This window comes from Dermochelys coriacea, chromosome 1 (genome assembly GCF_009764565.3).
Source record: "Dermochelys coriacea isolate rDerCor1 chromosome 1, rDerCor1.pri.v4, whole genome shotgun sequence".
Lineage (NCBI taxonomy): Eukaryota > Metazoa > Chordata > Testudines > Dermochelyidae > Dermochelys > Dermochelys coriacea.
The window spans coordinates 8774608-8798366 of record NC_050068.2 but is presented as its reverse complement, the minus strand read 5'-3'; the positions used below and the strand labels follow the sequence as shown (position 1 = coordinate 8798366).

Here is a 23759-nt window from a genome sequence, read left to right as displayed (position 1 = left end):
TTTATTACCTATGAAGGGGAGACAGAAAAGTGACATTTTAGTTCTCCCCCCCCATTCCCGGGGGTGTTCCTATAACTTTAAGTTGGCTGGCTCCTGTGGACCCACTTGCCGGGGGGGCCCTTGTTTGACTCGGGGAAGGCTAATTGGGGTCATTGGGGCACATGGGCCAGGTCCCACCACTAAATCCTTAAGGAGGATAACATGCGCCTTGAGATCCCTGTTTTCTTCCTCAAATTCTGTGACCTAGTATGACTATTTTCCAACTTGACTGCTGATATGGCAGCGGAGGCGGCAGACGCCGAGGCTATCTGAGCCTGAACCTTCTACAGGTCACACTCCCTCCAAGCCTCCATTAAGTCCTGGTAAATAGGCCTAATCCCCTGAGATTGGATATTAGATGGATGGGATCTGAGTTACCCAGGAAAGAATTTTCTGTAGTATCTGGCTGGTGAATCTTGCCCATATGCTCAGGGTTTAGCTGATCGCCATATTTGGGGTCGGGAAGGAATTTTCCTCCAGGGCAGATTGGAGAGGCCCTGGAGGTTTTTCGCCTTCCTCTGTAGCATGGGGCATGGGTGACTTGAGGGAGGATTCTCTGCTCCTTGAAGTCTTTAAACCACGATTTGAGGACTTCAATAGCTGAGACATAGGTGAGGTTTTTCGTAGGAGTGGGTGGGTGAGATTCTGTGGCCTGCGTTGTGCAGGAGGTTGGACTAGATGATCAGAATGGTCCCTTCTGACCTTAGTATCTATGAATCTATAAAATGCCTCCAATTCCCTGGTGAACTCCGCTTTGGCAGTTTGCCAAGCCCAACATGTTTGCCACAGAAGCCATGCTCCTTCAGTGGTCTGTCCCTTTTTATCAGGTTTATACAATGCTAAATACTTCTCATAATTATTCTCCAGGACCAGGATTGCATCCCCTCCCAAGATCACCCAGGACTCCAGGGATCTGTGCCTAAATTCTGCAGCCATGCCAGAAAGGGGGAGGGTCTGTTTACAGCACCCATTCCCTTTTGTCTACTTCCTCTTTCTTTTCCTCCTCACTCTTGCCCTTTCCTAACATCAGCATGGTGGCCCCATTTTCCCCTCCCACCGAGACTACCCCAGGGATGTCGACCCACCCACTGTGCTACTCAGGAAACCAAGGGGGAGGAGAATACCCAACGCTATCTGGGACTGCTAGCCTACCTGTGTGATAGTTGGGTCCTGGAAACACACCAAACCTGTTCATCAGATACTGCTTCAATTCAATTTAACTCTTTGTTTCCTGGCCAATGCACCAATTAATGTTCCCGTTCTTGGAACCAGCCAAGAAATAACCACAAACAAAGGTCGAACTAAAGCAGTACCAGGGTTGATTTATTATTTGCTTCCCTTATTTGTGCAATTATATTCACACATACATCCCATTCATACTGATGACATGCTGCAGGTGCGGATGTTGCTTTTGATGTTAGATGACTGAGACTGGCCAGGTTCCAGCTGCCCAGAGATCAAACCACTAGGTGACGAGAGTCCCTGGAATCCCTTCGGATCTGCGGGAACGCTCTACTCCTTCAGGTCCAGTCCCAAGTTCTTGCTGTTGTAGGTTACATCTCCTTGTTGGTAACCATCCTGGCCGCCCATCTCAAGATATATATCTTCACCCCGATAACACCATGGTTCTAGAAAAGACGGTATTTGCTTCTTTGCTTTGCCATTGGCTGTCACTCACACTATCTCACTCATTCCTTACATTGATTGATTACATATTCATAAGTGTGAATACAATTGGTGATATAGGACATTGCAGCTTTAAGGACCTTCCGTTGTTACTTGTGGTTTTAGAGCAGCACAACGGGAAACCAGACAGACTATATGCAAAAGAGCATAACTAATTTGATTAATCTCAGAGTTGCTCACTTTCCAGGGCAGCAAAGAGGGCGAGATCCATCTTCATCTTCCAGCTCTGTGGGAATCCCAAAGTGGAACAATGATCAACAATGATCATCAGCTTTGCTCCCGGGGAGGTTGACAGATGCTTTTCTGCTTTTCTGTATGGACCCCTGCCCCCCACCAACCTGTATGCCTTCCCTCCAATTGCCTTTCAATCCACGGTCTTTGTTAGGGGGCTTTCCCTTCGCCCTCGCCCCTGGTTCTTGTTACTCGGACAGAAAGCAGAACACCAGAAGTCCAAAGTGCAGGCAATGTGATGTTTATTGGGGTTAGTTTCAAGCAGGCATATTCATAGCCCTACATGCTGGCAGAGTCTCTTTCCCAGTGTTCTGTTCCCATCTCTGACACCACAGAGCCTTTCCCCATGTCACTGTTTCTATTGCCCCCTTCTCCTTCACAGCAGGCCCAAATATACCTGCAGTGCATGACCCTGGTCCCACCCCTTACAATTTATGCTCATATCCCGTGTTGGAGGGTCATCAGTCTGGGGTCATTCTCCCACCCGTTTTGCATCCTATGGGAGGGGAACGAGTGAGATTCTGCTCTGGTAAGGGACAAGCTTTCTTTGGCTTTTCTCGTGTTTCTTATGCCTCTCCCCGACCCTCTTACTGCTCCTAACTGGTTGCTTGACCTTGGCTTGAGAAAGGAGCCAGGCAGGCTTCCAGCGTATGCTACTATATATTAAACTCCCCCTAGACCCTGTAACACTTTTAACTCCATCTCTTATCACCCCATCTGCTTGAGGACAGATGTAACACAGTGTCTTTGTTCACACACATTAGTGAGGATATAAGAGTATCAAAAAGCAAACCCAAAATTCTATCTCAGGCTAACAAACAGGCCTATATACTAACAGTCTTGTTCAGAGTCAAAGAAGACCATGCTCATTTCATCCTTATAGCACTGGCATGACCTCGCCAGCCCTTGTTTTCAAACCTACTGGCCTTGTCAATCAAGCCTACACTGCCTCTCCTGCAGGATCCAGGTGTAATTTCTCAGGACCATGGTTGCCTACTTCATCCCATGTGAGCTCTCTACCTAACAGCATGGAGGACTCTTAGTTAACACCTTCGGAGAAGCCCTCTTCTAAAGATCTTCAGAAAGTGCAACTGAGTAGTTGAAAACTCTCATCTAGGGGCACTTACCCGACTAAGTCTGTTGGAGGGGAGAGGAGGGGGCGGGGGCTGGGCCTGAGGCAGGGGGAGAGGAGGGGAGAGGAGGGGGCGGGGCTGGCTCCGAGGCAGTTGGAGCAGAGGGGGTGGGGGCTGGGCCTGAGGCGGGGGGAGGGGAGGGGAGAGGAGAGGAGGGGGCGGGGCTGGCTCTGAGGCAGTTGGAGCAGAGGGGGTGGGGGCTGGGCCTGAGGCAGGGGGAGGGGAGGGGAGGGGAGAGGAGGGGGCGGGGCTGGCTCTGAGGCTGTTGGAGCAGAGGGGGTGGGGGCTGGGCCTGAGGCAGGGGGAGGGGAGGGGAGGGGAGGGGGCGGGGCTGGCTCTGAGGCAGTTGGAGCAGAGGGGGTGGGGGCTGGGCCTGAGGCGGGGGGAGGGGAGAGGAGAGGAGGGGGCGGGGCTGGCTCCGAGGCAGTTGGAGCAGAGAGGCTGGGGGCTGGGCCTGAGGCAGGGGGAGGGGAGGGGAGAGGAGGGGGCGGGGCTGGCACTGAGGCAGTTGGAGCAGAGGGGGTGGGGGCTGGGCCTGAGGCAGGGGGAGGGGAGGGGAGAGGAGGGGGCGGGGCTGGCACTGAGGCAGTTGGAGCAGAGGGGGTGAGGGCTGGGCCTGAGGCGGGGGGAGGGGAGAGGAGAGGAGGGGGCGGGGCTGGCTCTGAGGCAGTTGGAGCAGAGGGGGTGGGGGCTGGGCCTGAGGCAGGGGGAGGGGAGGGGAGAGGAGAGGAGGGGGCGGGGCTGGCTCTGAGGCAGTTGGAGCAGAGGGGGTGGGGCTGGGCCTGAGGCAGGGGGAGGGGAGGGGAGGGGAGAGGAGGGGGCGGGACTGGCTCTGAGGCAGTTGGAGCAGAGGGGGTGGGGGCTGGGCCTGAGGCAGGGGGAGGGGAGGGGAGAGGAGGGGGCGGGGCTGGCACTGAGGCAGTTGGAGCAGAGGGGGTGGGGGCTGGGCCTGAGGCAGGGGGAGGGGAGGGGAGAGGAGGGGGCGGGGCTGGCACTGAGGCAGTTGGAGCAGAGGGGGTGGGGGCTGGGCCTGAGGCGGGGGGGAGGGGAGAGGAGAGGAGGGGGCGGGGCTGGCTCCGAGGCAGTTGGAGCAGAGGGGGTGGGGGCTGGGCCTGAGGCGGGGGGAGGGGAGGGGAGAGGAGAGGAGGGGGGCGGGGCTGGCTCTGAGGCAGTTGGAGCAGAGGGGGTGGGGGCTGGGCCTGAGGCAGGGGGAGGGGAGGGGAGGGGAGAGGAGGGGGCGGGGCTGGCTCTGAGGCTGTTGGAGCAGAGGGGGTGGGGGCTGGGCCTGAGGCAGGGGGAGGGGAGGGGAGGGGAGGGGAGGGGGCGGGGCTGGCTCTGAGGCAGTTGGAGCAGAGGGGGTGGGGGCTGGGCCTGAGGCGGGGGGAGGGGAGAGGAGAGGAGGGGGCGGGGCTGGCTCCGAGGCAGTTGGAGCAGAGGGGGTGGGGGCTGGGCCTGAGGCAGGGGGAGGGGAGGGGAGAGGAGGGGGCGGGGCTGGCACTGAGGCAGTTGGAGCAGAGGGGGTGGGGGCTGGGCCTGAGGCAGGGGGAGGGGAGGGGAGAGGAGGGGGCGGGGCTGGCACTGAGGCAGTTGGAGCAGAGGGGGTGGGGGCTGGGCCTGAGGCGGGGGGAGGGGAGGGGAGAGGAGGGGGCGGGGCTGGCTCTGAGGCAGTTGGAGCAGAGGGGGTGGGGGCTGGGCCTGAGGCAGGGGAGGGGAGGGGAGGGGAGAGGAGAGGAGGGGGTGGGGCTGGCACTGAGGCAGTTGGAGCAGAGGGGGCAGGGCTGGGCCTGAGGCAGGGGGAGGGGAGGGGAGAGGAGAGAAGGGGGCGGGGCTGGCACTGAGGCAGTTGGAGCAGAGGGGGTGGGGCTGGGCCTGAGGCAGGGGGAGGGGAGGGGAGAGGAGAGGACGGGGCTGGCACTGAGGCAGTTGGAGCAGAGGGGGCGGGGCTGGGCCTGAGGCAGGGGGAGGGGAGGGGAGAGGAGGGGGCGGAGCTGGCACTGAGGCAGTTGGAGCAGAGGGGGTGGGGGCTGGGCCTGAGGCAGGGGGAGGGGAGGGGAGGGGACGGGAGAGGAGGGGGCGGGGCTGGCACTGAGGCAGTTGGAGCAGAGGGGGTGGGGGCTGGGCCTGAGGCGGGGGGAGGGGAGGGGAGGGGAGAGGAGGGGGCGGGGCTGGCTCTGAGGCAGTGGGAGCAGAGGGGGTGGGGGCTGGCCTGAGGCAGGGGGAGGGGAGGGGAGGGGAGAGGAGGGGGTGGGGCTGGCTCTGAGGCAGTTGGAGCAGAGGGGGCGGGGCTGGGCCTGAGGCAGGGGGAGGGGAGGGGAGAGGAGGGGGCGGAGCTGGCACTGAGGCAGTTGGAGCAGAGCGGGTGGGGGCTGGGCCTGAGGCAGGGGGAGGGGAGGGGAGGGGAGAGGAGGGGGCGGGGCTGGCACTGAGGCAGTTGGAGCAGAGGGGGTGGGGGCTGGGCCTGAGGCAGGGGGAGGGGAGGGGAGGGGAGAGGAGGGGGCGGGGCTGGCACTGAGGCAGTTGGAGCAGAGGGGGTGGGGCTGGGCCTGGGGCAGGGGGAGGGGGAGGGGAGGGGAGAGGAGGGGGCGGGGCTGGCTCTGAGGCAGTTGGAGCAGAGGGGGTGGGGGCTGGCCTGAGGCAGGGGGAGGGGAGGGGAGGGGAGAGGAGGGGGTGGGGCTGGCTCTGAGGCAGTTGGAGCAGAGGGGGTGGGGGCTGGGCCTGAGGCAGGGGGAGGGGAGAGGAGAGGAGAGGAGGGGGCGGGGCTGGCTCTGAGGCAGTTGGAGCAGAGGGGGTGGGGGCTGGGCCTGAGTCAGGGGGAAGGGAGGGGAGGGGAGAGGAGGGGGCGGGGCTGGCTCTGAGGCAGTTGGAGCAGAGGGGGTGGGGGCTGGGCCTGAGGCGGGGGGAGGGGAGAGGAGAGGAGGGGGCGGGGCTGGCTCTGAGGCAGTTGGAGCAGAGGGGTGGGGGCTGAGCCTGAGGGGAGGGGAGGGGAGAGGAGGGGGCGGGGCTGGCTCTGAGGCAGTTGGAGCAGAGGGGGTGGGGGCTGGGCCTGAGGCAGGGGGAGGGGAGGGGACAGGGCGGGGCTGGCTCTGAGGCAGTTGGAGCAGAGGGTGTGGGGGCTGGGCCTGAGGCGGGGGGAGGGGAGGGCAGGGGAGAGGAGGGGGCGGGGCTGGCTCTGAGGCTGTTGGAGCAGAGGGGGTGGGGGCTGGGCTGAGGCGGGGGGAGGGGAGAGGAGAGGAGGGGGCGGGGCTGGCTCCGAGGCAGTTGGAGCAGAGGGGGTGGGGGCTGGGCCTGAGGCGGGGGGAGGGGAGGGGAGAGGAGGGGGCGGGGCTGGCTCTGAGGCAGTTGGAGCAGAGGGGGTGGGGGCTGGGCCTGAGGCAGGGGGAGGGGAGGGGAGGGGAGAGGAGGGGGCGGGGCTGGCTCTGAGGCAGTTGGAGCAGAGGGGGTGGGGGCTGGGCCTGAGGCAGGGGAGGGGAGGGGAGGGGAGAGGAGGGGGCGGGGCTGGCTCTGAGGCTGTTGGAGCAGAGGGGGTGGGGGCTGGGCCTGAGGCAGGGGGAGGGGAGGGGAGGGGAGAGGAGGGGGCGGGGCTGGCTCTGAGGCAGTTGGAGCAGAGGGGGTGGGGGCTGGGCCTGAGGCAGGGGGAGGGGAGAGGAGAGGAGGGGGCGGGGCTGGCTCTGGGGCAGTTGGAGCAGAGGGGGTGGGGGCTGGGCCTGAGGCAGGGGGAGGGGAGGGGAGGGGAGAGGAGGGGGCGGGGCTGGCTCTGAGGCAGTTGGAGCAGAGGGGGTGGGGGCTGGGCCTGAGGCAGGGGGAGGGGAGAGGAGAGGAGGGGGCGGGGCTGGCTCTGGGGCAGTTGGAGCAGAGGGGGAGGGGCTGGGCCTGAGGCGGGGGGAGGGGAGGGGAGGGGAGAGGAGGGGGCGGGGCTGGCTCTGAGGCAGTTGGAGCAGAGGGGGTGGGGGCTGGGCCTGAGGCAGGGGGAGGGGAGGGGAGAGTAGGGGGCGGGGCTTGCTCCGAGGCAGTTGGAGCAGAGGGGGTGGGGGCTGGGCCTGAGGCAGGGGGAGGGGAGGGGAGGGGAGAGGAGGGGACGGGGCTGGCACTGAGGCAGTTGGAGCAGAGGGGGTGGGGGCTGGGCCTGAGGCGGGGGGGAGGGGAGAGGAGAGGAGGGGGCGGGGGCTGGGCCTGAGGCAGGGGGAGGGGAGGGGAGGGGAGGGGAGAGGAGGGGGCGGGGCTGGCTCTGAGGCAGTTGGAGCAGAGGGGGTGGGGGCTGGGCCTGAGGCGGGGGGAGGGGAGGGGAGAGGAGAGGAGGGGGCGGGGCTGGCTCTGAGGCAGTTGGAGCAGAGGGGGGTGGGGGCTGGGCCTGAGGCAGGGGGAGTGGGAGGGGAGGGGAGAGGGGGGCGGGGCTGGCTCTGAGGCAGTTGGAGCAGAGGGGGTGGGGGCTGGGCCTGAGGCAGGGGGGAGGGGAGGGGAGGGGAGGGGGCGGGGCTGGGTCTGAGGCAGTTGGAGCAGAGGGGGTGGGGCTGGGCCTGAGGCGGGGGGAGGGAGAGGAGAGGAGGGGGCGGGCTGGCTCCGAGGCAGTTGGAGCAGGAGGGGGTGGGGGCTGGGCCTGAGGCGGGGGGAGGGGAGAGGAGAGGATGGGGGCGGGGCTGGCTCTGAGGCAGTTGGAGCAGAGGGGGTGGGGGCTGGGCTGAGGCGGGGGGAGGGAGGCGGAGGGGGCACTAGGGCAGTTGAGCAGAGGGGGCGGGAGACGCTGTCTCTGCTTTTGCTGCCCGTGGTTGGCCGGTGTCTGTGCCGAGCCGCGGGATGGGGCTGCAGGTCTGGGCCCTGCTCCTGCTCCTCAGCACAGGTGAGGGGGGCAGGGAGTCTGGTGGAGATGCCAGAGCGGGTAGATATTTGGGGTCATGCTTGCAAGGTGGAGGCCATGCAGGGAAGGGGGAGCCAGGAGTCAGAGCAGGGTTGTGAGGGAAAACAGGGCCAGAACAGGAGGAGGAGCAGGGCTGGGCACAATGCAGGGAAGGGGCTTGAGGGGAGGGGGAATATGGGGTCTTGAGGGCAGCAGGGAGCACTGGGGGGTAAATCAAAGGGTGAGGGATTTGTGAAGCCGGAGCAGGGCACATGGATGGGAGATTCAGGAGGTGCCAGAGCGGGACTAGGAGCAGGATCTGCTGAGAGCAGGTCAGGGCCTGGAACCTGGCAGGAGGCAGAAAGGGGCTGTGGGCCTGAGGGTTCGTGGAGGCAAACTGGGAAGCGGGGCAAAGGAACTCTTTTAGGGGCAGGGAAAGAGGGAGTATGGATGACCAACTGGGTGGCCCAAGGAATGGGGCTGGGGCAGGGAGGGGTTAGAGCCAGGGGTAAAGGGCTGTGAGGTGTTTGGATCCTGGAGCAGGGTGGCCCTGAGCACCAGCTGGAAAGGGGCGAACTGGGGCAGGGAAGAGGCTGGGTAGGAAGCGGCTGATGTGATGTCTCTTGAGACCATTAGTTGGCTGGTGTGTGTGAAGAGCTGCTCGGGCTGCCTCCCCAGGGGTTGCAGGGACAGGCTGGTGCTGGGATTTTGCTTCTGCTCTCAGTCATCTCAGCTGAGGTGGGGAATGGGAGGTGGTGCCTCTCTGAGGGGCGGCAGTGGCAGCATGGTGTTGCAGGGGGAAGAGTAGAGGGGCCAATTCAGTGATGCTGGAGGAGGAATGGAGGAGGGGCCTGTCCGGTGGGATTCAGATGGAGGCACCTCAGGGAATGAGGAGTCAGGCCCCCTGCTTTTTTCCAGGGGGATGAGAAGAATTTTGTGGGTGTAGGGAAGAACAGTGTGGGGAGCAGGGGAAAGGTGTGGAGTCGGGAGATTAGGGTCATGGCTGTGGTCAGAGGTAGCGTGGGGGGTGGGGTAGGCCCAACAGAAGGCTCAAGGCATGGTTGAACAGGGAAGGTGGTGTGGGCCTCATAGAGGGTTAGTGTTCAGGGGGGAGCCTAGGTGTGGTGGTTGTGAGGGAGATAAGTCTGCTGAGGGGATTTGGGAGCACTCCAAGGGGGGCTCAGGGGAACTGAGCATGGAGCAGGGGCCCCTTAAAGGAGGTTTTCAGGAGCCATTGTGAGTGAGGAGCAGAGCCAGCTGAGGGGGAGTTTGTAGGGGACTGAATCAGGGGCACAGAATGAGGCTTGGCAAGTTGAATTTTGGAGGAAAGAATAGGGAGGGGATGTGGGGTTTGCTGAAGGCTTTATTTGGGGGTATGGAGCATTGAGGCAGAGTGAGTTTCTCTGAGGGGTGGTTTGGGATACACAGGAAGTAGGAAGGAGTACAGCTTGTTGAAAGGGGAGGTTTGGGGAACTGCAGGGAGACATGGAGCAGGACCTGCCAATGAGGCACTGAGGAGTGTGGAGCAGATCCGGCTCACAGGGCCCAGGTGTACTGGCACAGGGGGAAGGGCAGTGGGGCGTGCCAAGAGTAGAAGAGTTCATGGCTGCGGTCTGCATAGGACAAGCCGGTCAAGTGAGATTCCCTGGGAGAGGCAAATTTTTGGAGCCGTAGAGCAGGGCCTGGGTTGGAGAAAAGAGAAGAGAGACTTGATTAACTGGGGACAGTAGATAATGGTTCTCATTAAGGAGGGCTTTGATGTGGGAGCAGTTTGGGCAGTGGAGCAGGGACCAGGGCCAGCTGATGAAAGCTTGGGTAGGTAGAGAAGGGAGGAGAGGAGTGCAGCCTGCTAAAGATGATGTGGGAGTGATGTAGCAGGAAGGGGGTTGTAACTGTGCAGTAGGGAGTAGCTCTAGAAGGATTATTTATGAGGGATGGAACAGGGAGAAAAGGAAATGAGTCTTGCCCAGACTTTTGGAGAGCGTGAGAAAAGAGAGCAAGGCCGGTCTTGTTGATGGGGGTATAGTTGGGAGTGCAGAATATTAATAGGGGTAATATGGCTTGATAAGGGGGGATTTTGATGCTGAGTAATGGGGGCAGACATTCTTCTGAAGAGAGGTTTGCAGTGGATGGAACAGGGAATGGGGAGTCTGGCATACTGAGTGTGGTTTGCAATAGTAGATGATGAAGTGGATTCCACTGTGGTTGCAGGGGCAGAGTTGTTCCCATTGAGGGAAATGGTTGTGAGGTGCAAGGAGGACAGAGCAGGGGCAGTGAAAGGAAGTATTTGGAGAACGGGGTTAATTGAAGAGTACATTGAAGCAATGGGGATATGGGGCTTGCCATGGATGAGGGTTGTGTGATGCAGAGAAGTGATAGAGGAGCAGGGCTTAACATGGGGTGTATTAGAAGAATGAAGTTGGGTGTGATGGGGTAAGATGGACCAGGGAGGGTGTAGTCTGGTAGAGGGGGTAAGTCTTTGCTTGGAAGAGAGAGCTTATTGATGGGGGAATACAGTGGGGTTGGTTGGAAAATCAGGAGGATGGAAGGGGCCTAATGGAGAAATTGGCTTGGGTTTGGGTCGGGAAAGAGAACCAAAGGAGTAATAATGCTACTGTGTTCTCTCTGTGTTTAAGCTTATCAAATGATTTACAAACATTGAATTAAGATGCAGACTTCATCCCTGTCACTGGAATTGTTCCTCCTTCGCACATTGTACAGAGTGACTACTGTATGAAATCATTTGCAATGTCAGAATGTAGAAGCACATATCCCAGTAATTGTAAACTTATATTCTGTTTAACTTATTTGAAACTATTTCTCTTTCTAGGCTTTTCTGAGACTTTAAAATTCTCTTACTTTGAAGTAATAGTGCCAAGAAAGCTAGAACCAAGGGATGGCATAGACACCAAGGTAGTACCGCTTTCTAAGAAAATTGGAATTGCTTTGTTGACTCAGATCCATGAATCCTGTCTTTGGTAACCGCTACTACCAGATGCTTCAGCAGAAGTTGTCAACGCCTCTGAAATAAAGTATGTAGGACAGAAAGTTTCTTCCTAATCCTGAGCAATTAGTGGTTTGGTTCTCTTCGGAAGCACAAGGGTTGATAATCTTTAATACAGTCTGTGCTTGCCTGTGTAACTGTGCTTGACATTTTTATGAGTGGAACTCAGTGTGCATTAAGAACATTTAGCATTTGACAATAGGTAAAACAAATTATGTTGTTTATTGCAGGAAGGATCCAAGGAATTCAGAAGGTACTGATATGGCACCCATTAACAAGGGATATAAGCACTACCCAATGTTTAAAATATTTAGCCTCACAACACTCCTATAAAGTAGGGAAGTACCTCTGTGAGCTGGGAAAGCCCAATTTTAAAGAACAGTCATGCCATCATAAGGATATTCTTGTCTGTAACTTCTGGTAGGGGGAAATAGCCCATTTGTCTGGGCTGGTTTTGAACCCCTGAGAAATAGTTCTGGCATTCTAATTTTATTGACAGTCTATCTTGAACTCCTCCTAGAGTACTAGGATTGGAAGTTCATGCTATACATCCTTTGAAAGGTAATTTTGCTTGGTATGTGAGGTATATAATTTGACCCTTGTTGTCATAGTTTAGGGATTCTTAATATATCTTTTCCTATTTGAAATATTCCACAAGACTTTTATGAGCACCAAGCAGTATAAGGGTCTAGAAAAATGCAAATTTATGACCCAAATGTTAACCAAGTGAGACAAGTACTGGGTGAAACATTCTTCCTGTAACCATGTAAAGTAAAACAGATAAAAAGTCAAAAATGAACTGAGTATTGTAAACTGAATTTCAACCTTCTGTGTCCATGTTTGATTCCTAGGGAACAACTCCGTCCTAAGTTTTGACCTGGAATTGTAGCTTTGTGCTGTGGCTAAATGCCACAATATAGCCCTTATGAAAAACTGCAACCAGCAGTCTGTGACTAAGACAGGGACTTAGGGCAGAATTTTGAAGGAGCTTGGGTGTTTTTAAAGGTATTTAGGTGCCTATCTGAATATTTAAAGACTTTCGACTAAGGGGCAAATTTTTAAACACATCTAAAGAATGCCTACATCATAGAACACCATAAGGAAGTATGGTGTTTTCTTTCTAAAAATCAGGTTTCCCTGACAGCCAGTCCTGACAATGGACTGGCACGTGTGGGATTCATGCTCAACAGTTAACATACTAACTATGAGGTTGAGACAGTTTTTTTGTGGTGCACGCATGCTATGCAAGTATAAATCACAATAACCACTGAAAAGGTGTTATCCTACAGGGCAATGTGCAGTTCTGAGCAGCTGTAAAGAAGAGGCTGCTGCCAAGTTAAGACAATAAGAGCATCAAACTCTGTTGGATTTGACTCTACCCATTATTCCAAAATCATTGTTCAGCCTCAATTTGAGACTGTGTATTAGTACTGTGGCAACAGTGTTTAGTGTCAACTGTTAGGCTCTGTCTACGCTAGGGGCATTTTCTAAATATTTCCCATTTTTGCTGACACTGATTGAGCTACACTAATTTTAGCAATACTGGGCAGCCTCATGTAAACAGCACTTCCAGGGCAAGAGCCATTTTTCATGCTGTGGACTAGACTTGTTTTGAACAGGTTTAATTTATATGTTGTTAAATACTGTTGGAACCATGGGAGGCTGGTTTATATTGTGGATCCTAATACTGTTCATGGTGATCCAGCTGGACCAGTATTGGCAACTTTGGGAAATATTTAGCAAACTTCACTGCTGTAGCAAGGCCTTAAGTGACAGGAGAAGAAAAATCTCTATACTATCTAAGGAAATGTAGTGAATACAATTTTTATAAAATGGAATACTGTACAGTGATTGATTAGTCAGTTTTAGAATACTATTGCATTATACTTTTTTATTTGAATGCTCTAGGAGAAGGTGTCTTATCTAATTAAAGTAGAAGGAAAGCTCCATATTGTTCACCTACTACAGAAGAAGTAAGAGACGGTTCTCTTCCAAACCTTTCATCTGCTCTTTTTTTTTTTTTAGAGAAATAGGTGTACATGGGGCTTTACAATCAAGTATGAAGACAAAAGCTCCGGCCCCAGAAGCTGTCAGTCCAGATATTAAGAAATAACAGAAGTGGTAAAAAAGTAGAAGATGGGATGCAAGGAAAACTGCTTTTATAGGGGGCATTAGTTAGAGCAGTAATAATTAGGGAGGGACAAGCGTCTCCATACTTTAAAGTTAAGGCTAACTTTTCATTATAAACTTGACTTTTTACATGCTTTCTAGCTTTACCAAGAGCAAACCAATTCATATGAAACTCCACACCATATAACCTTATGCCATGGAAGGATATTTCAGAAAGTTTTGAGATACAGTGGGCAATATAAATTAGCTATATGAGAACTCAGAACAGGAGGCTCTTCGTGGAAGTGGTCTGTGCATATCAGCACTAATAATATTTTGCCTCCCTGTGCTGCTGAAGTTTGGCAATCTTCTTGAAAAGAGGTATCTACAGACACCACACAAACACTCCCCCTCCCAGAGCTAGCATTCAGAAGTAAGGTTAGGAAATGTCATACAATCCCTTATTGCATTGGCTTCTTCTTTTCAGCATGTAGCTGCAGCTATTGGAGACCCTCATTCTGTTCCTAGAGAGAAGTTCTTAATTTTTTTTTACCTGAAATCTCCTGTCAGCTGATTCTAGTTATTGCAGTTTTAGAAAATGTAGATGCTTTTAGATAGTTCTTGCACTGTTGCTCAGTTTAAATTACTTAGACCAACTGAGACTTCAGTTCCCAGCACATTTCTGATGAGTAGAGCCCTAAGTGGATACAAAATTTATATCCGCGGATGCAGATATCTGCGGATATAAAGCAGATATCCATGGAGCTGCAGTGCTCTAGCGACAACAAGTGAGACCAGCAGGGCTATGGCCAGCGACCAGGCAGGAACTGCAGTGGCAAAAGCAGCTGCATGTCAGGCCGCTGCTCGCAGGAGCCAGCGCCCAGCCTCGACAGCTCCTTCAGCATGACTGTGCTGCCCTCAGCCATGCTCACTGGGATGGGCATGAGGGTGATGGGCAGCTGTCCCTGGGAAAGTTAGTGTATGCAAGCAGCTCACATACTCCTTGACAGGAGTCCCACATGACTGTGTGGATGGGACTCCTGTCCAGGAGCCACCTTGAGACCTAGCAAACTTGTGACAGCATTGTGCTCTTTAGGAGCATTGCATTCAGCTGCCCTTCTGGTCACAAGCTTACAACCGTGTTGCAGAATATACAGTTGTGGACAGATAAGCCATACTCTTATTAAATAGAAGGGAAAAGGGGATGTATAAGAAAAAAAAAGTGGGGAAGGAAAAGAACATACATTGGGGAGAGGGGTAGAAAGATACAATCTCACTACCAATATGGGGTTCTGGATTTTGTTGGAGCCAAAGGAGATGGCAGTGTCAGCTGGATCCCTCTCTCTGGTCCATTCTGGTCAGGACAGCTCTTGGGATTAAAAGAAAGAAGGCCCGGGGTCTCAGGGGACAGAAGGGATGGCAGTCGTGATGGTGAATTTCACTCCTTCCCCTTCTCTCCACTTTCAGTCAGCCACTGGCACAATAGCCCCTCCCCCAAGCCTCCTCTTTTAAGAACCCTGAAAAAGGATGGGTGGAATAGCCCAGCCCCTCATTACTTTGTCCACTAATTAGATCTAATTTATGACACATCAATTTTGGTTTATTAATTTCTGGTTCCATACTTTTCTCATTTACTAAGAAATCTTAACATAGTCTTTGAATTATATCAGTGGGTCTTTTTGTTTAGACCAGAGGTTCTCAAACTGGGCCTACCCTGGGGATGCAGAATGTATTCAGGGGCATGAGAAGTTTTAGGGGGGAAAAAAAAAAAAAAAAACACCACTTATTGCACACTGTACCGGAGCGGTCACCCCGGTCCGGCCTGAAGGGGTTAAAACAGCCCTGGAGAGGGCTGTGGCTGGGGAAAAGGAGTGAAAGCCACAAACCTAGGCTGATTGGAGAAGCAGCCACAGCTGGGGCCAGCTTAATTAGGGCCCAGCTGGCCCTGATAAGAGGGCTCTGAGTCAGAAGCTGGAAGAGTCTCTCTCCAGCCCTGGAGTGGGAAGGGCTAGCTGCCTGAGAGGAAGGTACCTGAAGCAGTGCTGGGGAGCTCCAGCCTGGTAAAACCCCAGGCTGCAGGCCTTGGTGAAGGCCTATGGAGGTACTGGGGCTGTAGAGATACCGCCTGGGGATAGGCTAAGGCAGCAGGTCCTAACCCCTTGCCAATGATGAGTGGCCATTACAGACTGCAGTCTGCCCCAGTGAGGGGGGGCTAGATGACTGGCACTAGCCACTGAGGCAAGGTGGGTTTAGAGGGTTCCCTTGGAAGGAGAAACCCAGAAAGAGTGGGGGTACTAGTGGGGCAGAACCCTAAGGTAAAGGGTCACTGGGATCTAGGAGGGATGCAGGGCCAGTGGCAAGTGAGACACTGGCCTGCAAAGGGTGCTCTGGGCTGGACAAGAGCCAGCAGGAGGCGCTGCACTGGTGAGTCCTCACTTCACTACACACACACACACTCTACCCACAGCAATGAATAACTAGCAAAGCTGATTCCTCGAGACGTATCAGATCCTCAGATGGCATTGTGCACTTTGACAGAAATCTGTCAATCTTGCATAGTATTATACAAAGTAGATGACATCTGTATGTTAATCCATTTGTTACAATGCAAATTTAATTGCAAGCTTGGACCATAATTTCAGTTTCTCTTACTCTTACTATGGATTGTTGGCTCATTCACACAACAGAAAAACAAAGAAGCCAAAACTTAGTCTAGTGATGCACCACTGCTGCATATATCAGTATATGTACTCTGTGTGTGGAGGGGGGGAGAATGTATACTACTACAGACCCAAAGATGGGGGGGTGATCAAATAAGTTTGAGGAACAACTGGTTTAGACTAATTCAGTCTGTCTTCCTTTTGCACCTTTTTTTGATTGACATTTATTGCCATTGGTTATTGTGACACTTATAAACTTTTTTTTTTGCAGTTTTGCTCACAATTGGGGTAAATTTATAGGCCCAATTATCACAAAACCCTTGCAGGGGAGAAACAGACTTTGACGTATCTGTCAAGCTCCAAGTTGGTGGAACACCTTATGTCCAGCTTTGGAGCCACACTGGAATCGAAGAAACTGGATTTGTCTTTAGCATCTGTCGGTGCCAAGGCCTTCAAATTTGCCTGCTGTAAAGCAGAAGCTGATGAGTGCTGATGGTGATGGTCCTTCAGTGCTGGAGATCTTGTCAGCAATGAAAAGGCTCCAAGTAAACATGCTCCTTTCATTGCCATCTTTCTCAAATCCAGCATTTGTGGACAAATTCCTACATTTCTCTAGATATTTCCACTTTTAAAAATGTCTACAATAAGACAGAACTATCTAATGAGGTATTTATGGGTTTAATTAGATAATGTGTGAGTGATGCCTAATAGATAAGGCACTGGATTCGGATTCCATTCCCCTCTACCACTGGTCCATTTGGCAACATTGGATATGTCACTTCATCATCTTGTGCATTAGTTTCCCCATGTCTAAAATAGGTATAATGGCATCTCTGCATTAGGTACACCCGGAACAAGTTTTTCTTCAGAATCACGAGCGCTAGGAATATTTTTGTAATTTAATGCATAGATTCTGGAGCACAGCTTTGTGGCAAAAAGCAAGTTCACTTCTGCAGAATGCACTGGGTCTTGACTATAGTTGCAGAAGACCATTTAAGTGGCTAAATAAAGGTATTTAGCCACCTAACTCCCACTGGCTTCAGTGAGAGACGGACATCTAAATTCCTTTTGAGGAGCTGGGTCTTAGACCCTATGTAACCAGCAGTTCACATGCATCAAGTCTGCAAGCAGCAATTGTTGGAATTTTTGGATCTGGTTTTAAGACTAGGCTATGAATAGACAATTTACCAAAAGCACCTTTATTGCCCAAAGGCTGATCAGCTTCTTACCAAAGGAGTATATCCTGTATGCTGTAATCATCATACTAGGGATATAGTGATGTTAATACTTCTCTAAGACTATAAGCAATGGCCTGTTAAGTGCAATAGAGCTAGAAGAAGGACCTACCACATCATCCATGTGGTCTTGGCTGTCCAACAGGCCTGCTGAGCTTAAGCTTGATGCTCAAATCCCCCTTTTTGTAATCCGTGCCAAAGTACCAGCTGCACATGTTTGCGCCAGCTGGTGGTCTTGTCTCGGACACATTTTCATGCAACAGTTAATGGTTTCCTCTCAGAAGTTTTTAACTAAGTTGAACTAGTTTTGGGGATTTAACTGACAGAAAAACCCACTTTATTCTTATAAAATATTAATATCTTAGAATATCAGGGATGGGGAAGGGACCTCAGGAGGTCATCTAGTCCAACCCCCTGATATGCCTAACAGCAGCAAAAACTAATTATAACCAATTATTTACATCAAGCGCCATCTTGATTGCTTTTCAGAATGTTCATAGCCCCAAATATCCCAGTTTTTACTTAAAATGAGAAGGGAGACTTGATAACAGATTATCCATATATAGAGGTAAGCATGAGATATATACCTTAGAGGGTATAATACTGAGTAAAATTAAACTGCCATGCTCTAAAGATTGGATGGATGAAGGCTGTCAGATTTGATAAATTCCTGGGTTTTCAAATGGGTTATAATTTGAGCGACTCTTCTGTGTTGTGAGACAATCATATCCTGGTCTGAAAGCTGAGGAATTTAACCTTGGATATGGTGAAAAAACCTCTGATTTAATAACCTTACCTTAGTTCCTTCTGAGCAGCTGACACATTGGGCAGTTGAGTTCTTCCATTGATTAAGGTCACTTGCTAGTTGTGGCACTTCTTTCCAGGTGATGCCAGAGATTTAAATATTCTCTGTCACTGTCTTCTGCCTGTTCTTCCTTGGCCTTACTCACTTACACACTTTCATGGTTAATATCCCTGAGGTAAAATACTATTCTTAAAAATTAATTAGCCAAATTCTAAATGATAGAGGGGATGACATGAAGATAATGGGTTGTCAATCTGCTGAAGGTTGCAAAGATTAAAAAAAAATACATCATTGGCCATTCCTACTCGCTGTTCTTGTTTTCCCCCTGTAACAATACTAGTTCTGGCAGGACCCAACTGAGGCTGCCAATTCAAGACACATTGTTTAAAGCAGGGCAGTTACAGCCCAAGACTAGGGTTTTTCCACCTCTAAGGCAAACCGAACCAGCCAGCCAGAGAGAACTTTGGTTTTCTACCACTGGTTAACCACAAGTCACACAAGCAATTCCCTTAGACACTCCAGTTTCCCAGTATCACTACCAGTGCCACTCATTATGGGGATGAATGGTTATGAAAACCAATACCCCAGTAAAAGGAAAAAAGGTTCTCTCAAACTCAAAGGACCAAGCCCCAGACCCAGGTCACATACAAATCAGATCTTATCCACAAATCATGCTGTTGCAATCCTTTAGAATCTAAAGGTTTATTCATAAAAGGAAAAAGATATAGATAAGAGCTAGAATTGGTTAAATGGAATCAATTACATACAGTAATGGCAAAGTTCTTGGTTCAGGCTTGTCGCAGTGATGGACTAAACTGCAGGTTCAAATCAAGTCTCTGGAATACATCTACAGCTGGGATGGGTCATCAGTCTTGTGTAAAGCTTCTGTTTGTAGCAAAGTCCCTCCAGAGGTATGAAGCAGGATTGAAGACAAGATGGAGATGAGGCATCAACCTTTTATAGTCTTTTCCAGGTGTAAGGACACCTCTTTGTTCTTACTGTAGAAAATTACAGAAAATGGAGTTTGAAGTCACAGGGGCAAGTCACATGTCCATGCATGACTCAGTTTGCAGTCTGATGCCATTGTTTATATGTTAGTTTGAATGTTTCCAGGAAAGCCCAGATGTGGATTGGAGTCTCCCAAAACCCATTGTCAGTTAAGTGTTTCTGGACTGGGCACTTAATTTGCAAATTCCTTTCTCAAGAAGCTGACCAAATGCTTTACTAAGGCTACTTAGAATTGAAACACATTGCTATACAAGTATGTAGCCAATATTCATAACTTCAACTACACAAACGATACACACATACAGATAGCATCATCATAACCAGCAAATCATAACCTTTCCATAGACACTTTACATGACAATCTGTTTACAATATTTGCTGGAAATATGTAACAGTGGTTGCAGTTTGTCAGTAATGTCATACCCGCTTTCCTTGTACACGTGAGCAGGGCTCATCGTCCCTGAATAGATGCAAAATATTTTTGCTTTAAAAATCAAATTATTAGGGAGCAGTGGTTGTATTCTGCCAAGTCTACAATGAAAGTAGAGGCCAATGAGTAGTTAGTGGAGGGCCAACAGCCTTGCTGAGCTGTAGAAGGAAGTAGATTGGGAGAGTATGATGGGAAGGGCCAAGTCCTTTTCCCACTGAAGGGAATGACTGAACTCCTCACTAGAAGGAGGATTGTGCCTGAAGGAAGGAAATCAAGCAGATTTAAAAAACACACTTCTACCAATAAACCAAAGACAATAAGACTTTCAAACTGTTAGATTTTCCTTCCTTCATGTAAACTTTGGTGCCTTTTAATGTCAACTGAAGAGAGTGAGGAGCAGAAGTGGCCAAAATTGTTGCTAGTAGTCATCTTAAATTCACCATTCAGGAGCTAATCAGAAGAGAGACCACAGTAGCCAGACAAGCTAGAAAGATATGGTTGATATTCTTAGCTCTTCCTTGCACATGCATTGTTGGTAGATGGGCATTATGGAACGACACCCCAATAATCCCTTAATTTGCTTTCTAGTGCATACATAGTTAAGTTGTCTCTTCCTCCATCTCTCGGAATGTTTTTTTTTTTAAACCTCTCAATATAAATACTGTCAAACATGGAGTGGACAGAGCAAAGGAGGCAGTGCAATTCACCAGGGTGGAACTGAGGCCTGGCATCAACTACAAACTTTATCTCTGACCAGTTGTGTGGCACTGAGAAAGTCACTTTACATCTCTTCTCACCAATTTGCCTGTCTTGTCTATTTAGAATGTAAGCTCTTCAAGGGCAGGAACTTTCTCTTACTATGGGTTTCTCTACACTTGAAACGCAACAGTGGCATAGCTGGAGCACTGCACCTGTGTTGCTGCAACAATTCAATGTAGTCACTAGCTACAATGACATAAGGAGTTATCCTATCCGCATAGGTAATCCACCTCCCCAAGTGGTGACAGCTAGGTTGACAAAATAATTCTTCCATCAACCTAGCACTGTCTACACTGGGGGTTACGTTGGCTTACATGCCGCTCAGTGGTATGGATTTTTTTACAGCCCTGAGCAGCACAGCTGCATTGACCTAATTTTTAGTGTAGATTCATAGATACTAAGGTCAGAAGGCACCATTCTGATCATCTAGTCCGACCTCCTGCACAGCGCAGGCCACAGAATCTCACCCACCCACTCCTATGAAAAACCTCACCCATGTCTGAGCTATTGAAGTCCTTAAATCATGGTTCAAAGACTTCAAGGAGCAGAGAAGCCTCCCTCAAGTCAACCATGCCCCATGCTACAGAGGAAGGCGAAAAACCTCCAGGGCCTCTCCAATCTGCCCTGGAGGAAAATTCCTTCCCGACCCCAAATATGGCAATCAGCTAAACCCTGAGCATATGGGCAAGATTCACCAGCCAGATACCCAGGAAAGAATTTTCTATAGTAACTCAGATCCCATCCATCTAATATCCCATCTCAGGGGATTTGGCCTATTTACCCTGAATATTTAAAGATCAATTACTTACCAAAATCCCATTATCCCATCATACCATCTCCTCCATAAACTTATCAAGTAGAATCTTAAAACCAGATAGATCTTTTGCCCCCACTGCTTCCCTTGGAAGGCTATTCCAAAACTTCACTCCTCTGATGGTTAAAAACCTTCGTCTGATTTCAAGTCTAAACTTCCTGGTGGCCAGTTTATACCCATTTGTTCTTGTGTCCACATTGGTGCTAAGCTTAAATAATTCCTCTCCCTCTCCTGTATTTATCCCTCTGATATATTTATAGAGAGCAATCATATCTCCCCTCAACCTTCTTTTAGTTAGGCTAAACAAGCCAAGCTCCTTAAGTCTCCTTTCATAAGACAAATTTTCCATTCCTCGGATCATCCTAGTAGCCCTTCTCTGTACCTGCTCCAGCTTGAATTCATCCTTTTTAAACATGGGAGACCAGAACTGCACACAGTATTCTAGGTGAGGTCTCACCAGTGCCTTGTATAACGGTACTAAAACCTCCTTATCCCTACTGGAAATGCCTCTCCTGATGCATCCCAAAACCGCATTAGCTTTTTTCACAGCCATATCACATTGGCAGCTCATAGTCATCCTATGATCAACCAATACTCCAAGGTCCTTCTCCTCTTCCGTTACTTCTAATTGATGCGTCCCCAACTTATAGCTAAGATTCTTGTTATTAATCCCTAAATGCATAACCTTACACTTCTCACTATTAAATTTCATCCTATTACTATTACTCCAGTTTACAAGGTCATCCAGATCCTCCTGTATAATATCCCGATCCTTCTCCGAATTGGCAATACCTCCCAGCTTTGTATCATCTGCAAACTTTATTAGCACACTCCCACTTTTTGTGCCAAGGTCAGTAATAAAAAGATTAAATAAGATTGGTCCCAAAACCGATCCCTGAGGAACTCCACTGGTAACCTCCCTCCAACCTGACAGTTTGCCTTTCAGTAGGACCCATTGCAGTCTCCCCTTTAACCAATTCCTTATCCACCTTCTGATGTTCATATTGATCCCCATCTTCTCCAATTTAACTAATAATTCCCCATGTGGCACGGTATCAAACGCCTTACTGAAATCTAGGTAAATTAGATCCACTGCATTTCCTTTATCTAAAAAATCTGTTACTTTTTCAAAAAAGGAGATTAGGTTGGTTTGGCACGATCTACCTTTTGTAAAACCATGTTGTATTTTGTCCCATTTACCATTGACTTCAATGTCCTTAACTAATTTCTCCTTCAAAATTTTTTCCAGGACCTTGCATACTACAGCTGTCAAACTAACTGGCCTATAGTTACCCGGATCACTTTTTTTTCCTTTCTTAAAAATAGGAACTATATTAGCAATTCTCCAATCATTTGGTACTATTCCTGAGTTTACAGATTCATTCAAAATTCTTGCTAATGGGCTTGCAATTTCAGGTGCCAATTCCTTTAATATTCTTGGATGAAGATTATCTGGGCCCCCCGATTTAGTCCCATTAAGCTGTTTCAGTTTCGCTTCTACCTCTGATATGGTAATATCTACCTCTATATCCTCCTTCCCATTTGTCATGCTACCATTAGCCCCAAGATCCTCTTTAGCCTTATTAAAGACTGAGGCAAAGTATTTGTTTAGATATTGGGCCATGCCTAGATTATCTTTAACCTCCACTCCATCCTCAGTGTTAAGCGGCCCCACTTCTTCCTTCTTAGTTTTCTTCTTATTTATATGGCTATAGAACCTTTTACTGTTGGTTTTAATTCCTTTTGCAAGGTCCAACTCTACTCGACTTTTAGCCTGTCTCACTTGATCCCTACATGTTCTGACCTCAATTAGGTAGCTTTCCTTGCTGATCCCTCCCATCTTCCACTCCCTGTATGCTTTCTGCTTCTTCTTAATCACCTCTCTAAGTTGCTTGCTCATCCAGCTTGGTCTACAACTCCTGCCTATGAATTTTTTCCCCTTTCTTGGGATACAGGCTTCCGATAGCTTCTGCAGTTTTGATTTAAAGTAATCCCAGGCCTCCTCTACCTTTAGATCCATAAATTCTTCAGTCCAATCCACTTCCCTAACTAATTTGCTTAATTTTTGAAAGTCAGCCCTTTTGAAATCAAAAACCCTAGTTGCAGATTTATTTTTGTTAATCCTTCCATTTAGTTTGAACTGAATTAGCTCATGATCACTTGAGCCAAGATTGTCCCCTACAACCATTTCTTCTATGAGGTCCTCGCTACTCACCAAAATTAAATCTAAAATGGCATCCCCTCTAGTCGGTTCAGCAACTACTTGATGAAGGAATCCATCAGCTATCACATCTAGGAAAATCTGAGCCCTATTATTATTACTAGCACTGGTCCTCCAGTCTATATCTGGGAAGTTAAAGTCTCCCATGATCACGCAGTTTCCATTAGTATTTACTTGATTAAAGACATTAAAAAGGGCTCTATCCATATCCAGATTAGATCCCGGAGGTCTATAGCACACCCCAAGCACTATCGTAGGAGAGACTTTACTAGTTTTCTTCCCCAATGTAATTTTTGCCCAGACAGACTGTCTTATCCATTGCATCGCTTCTTATTTCTTTACATTCTACCTCATCATTGATGTACAATGCTACTCCACCACCTTTACCTTTGTTTCTGTCTTTCCTAAAGAGCACATACCCTTCAATACCTGTAGTCCAGTCATGACTACTATTCCACCATGTTTCTGTTATCCCTATGATATCTGCTTTCACTTCCGGCACCAGTAGCTCTAGTTCCTCCATTTTGTTACCTAGACTCCTCGCATTGGTGTACAAACATCTTAATTTTTGCTGTTTGGCCTCGCTCACATTTTGTACCCTATTAGGCACAGTCATTCTACATCCAGTATAACCTATTAGACTAGTATCCACACCGCCCTCACTCCTTATATACATTCTCCTACCCACGGCTGTATCCATTCTTACTTCATCTTCTTCCCTCTCAATGCTAAAATCTGGCGTGGAGATTTTCTGGACATCTCCCATCCATCTCCCCCCAATTCCTAGTTTAAAG

At 50.6% G+C, this 23759-nt stretch overlaps 1 pseudogene; it reads left to right on the top strand.

The window, feature by feature from the left end:
* The first annotated feature begins 7880 nt into the window (after window positions 1–7880).
* LOC122457848 overlaps window positions 7881–23759 on the top strand; it is a 118941-nt pseudogene continuing 103062 nt past the window's right edge.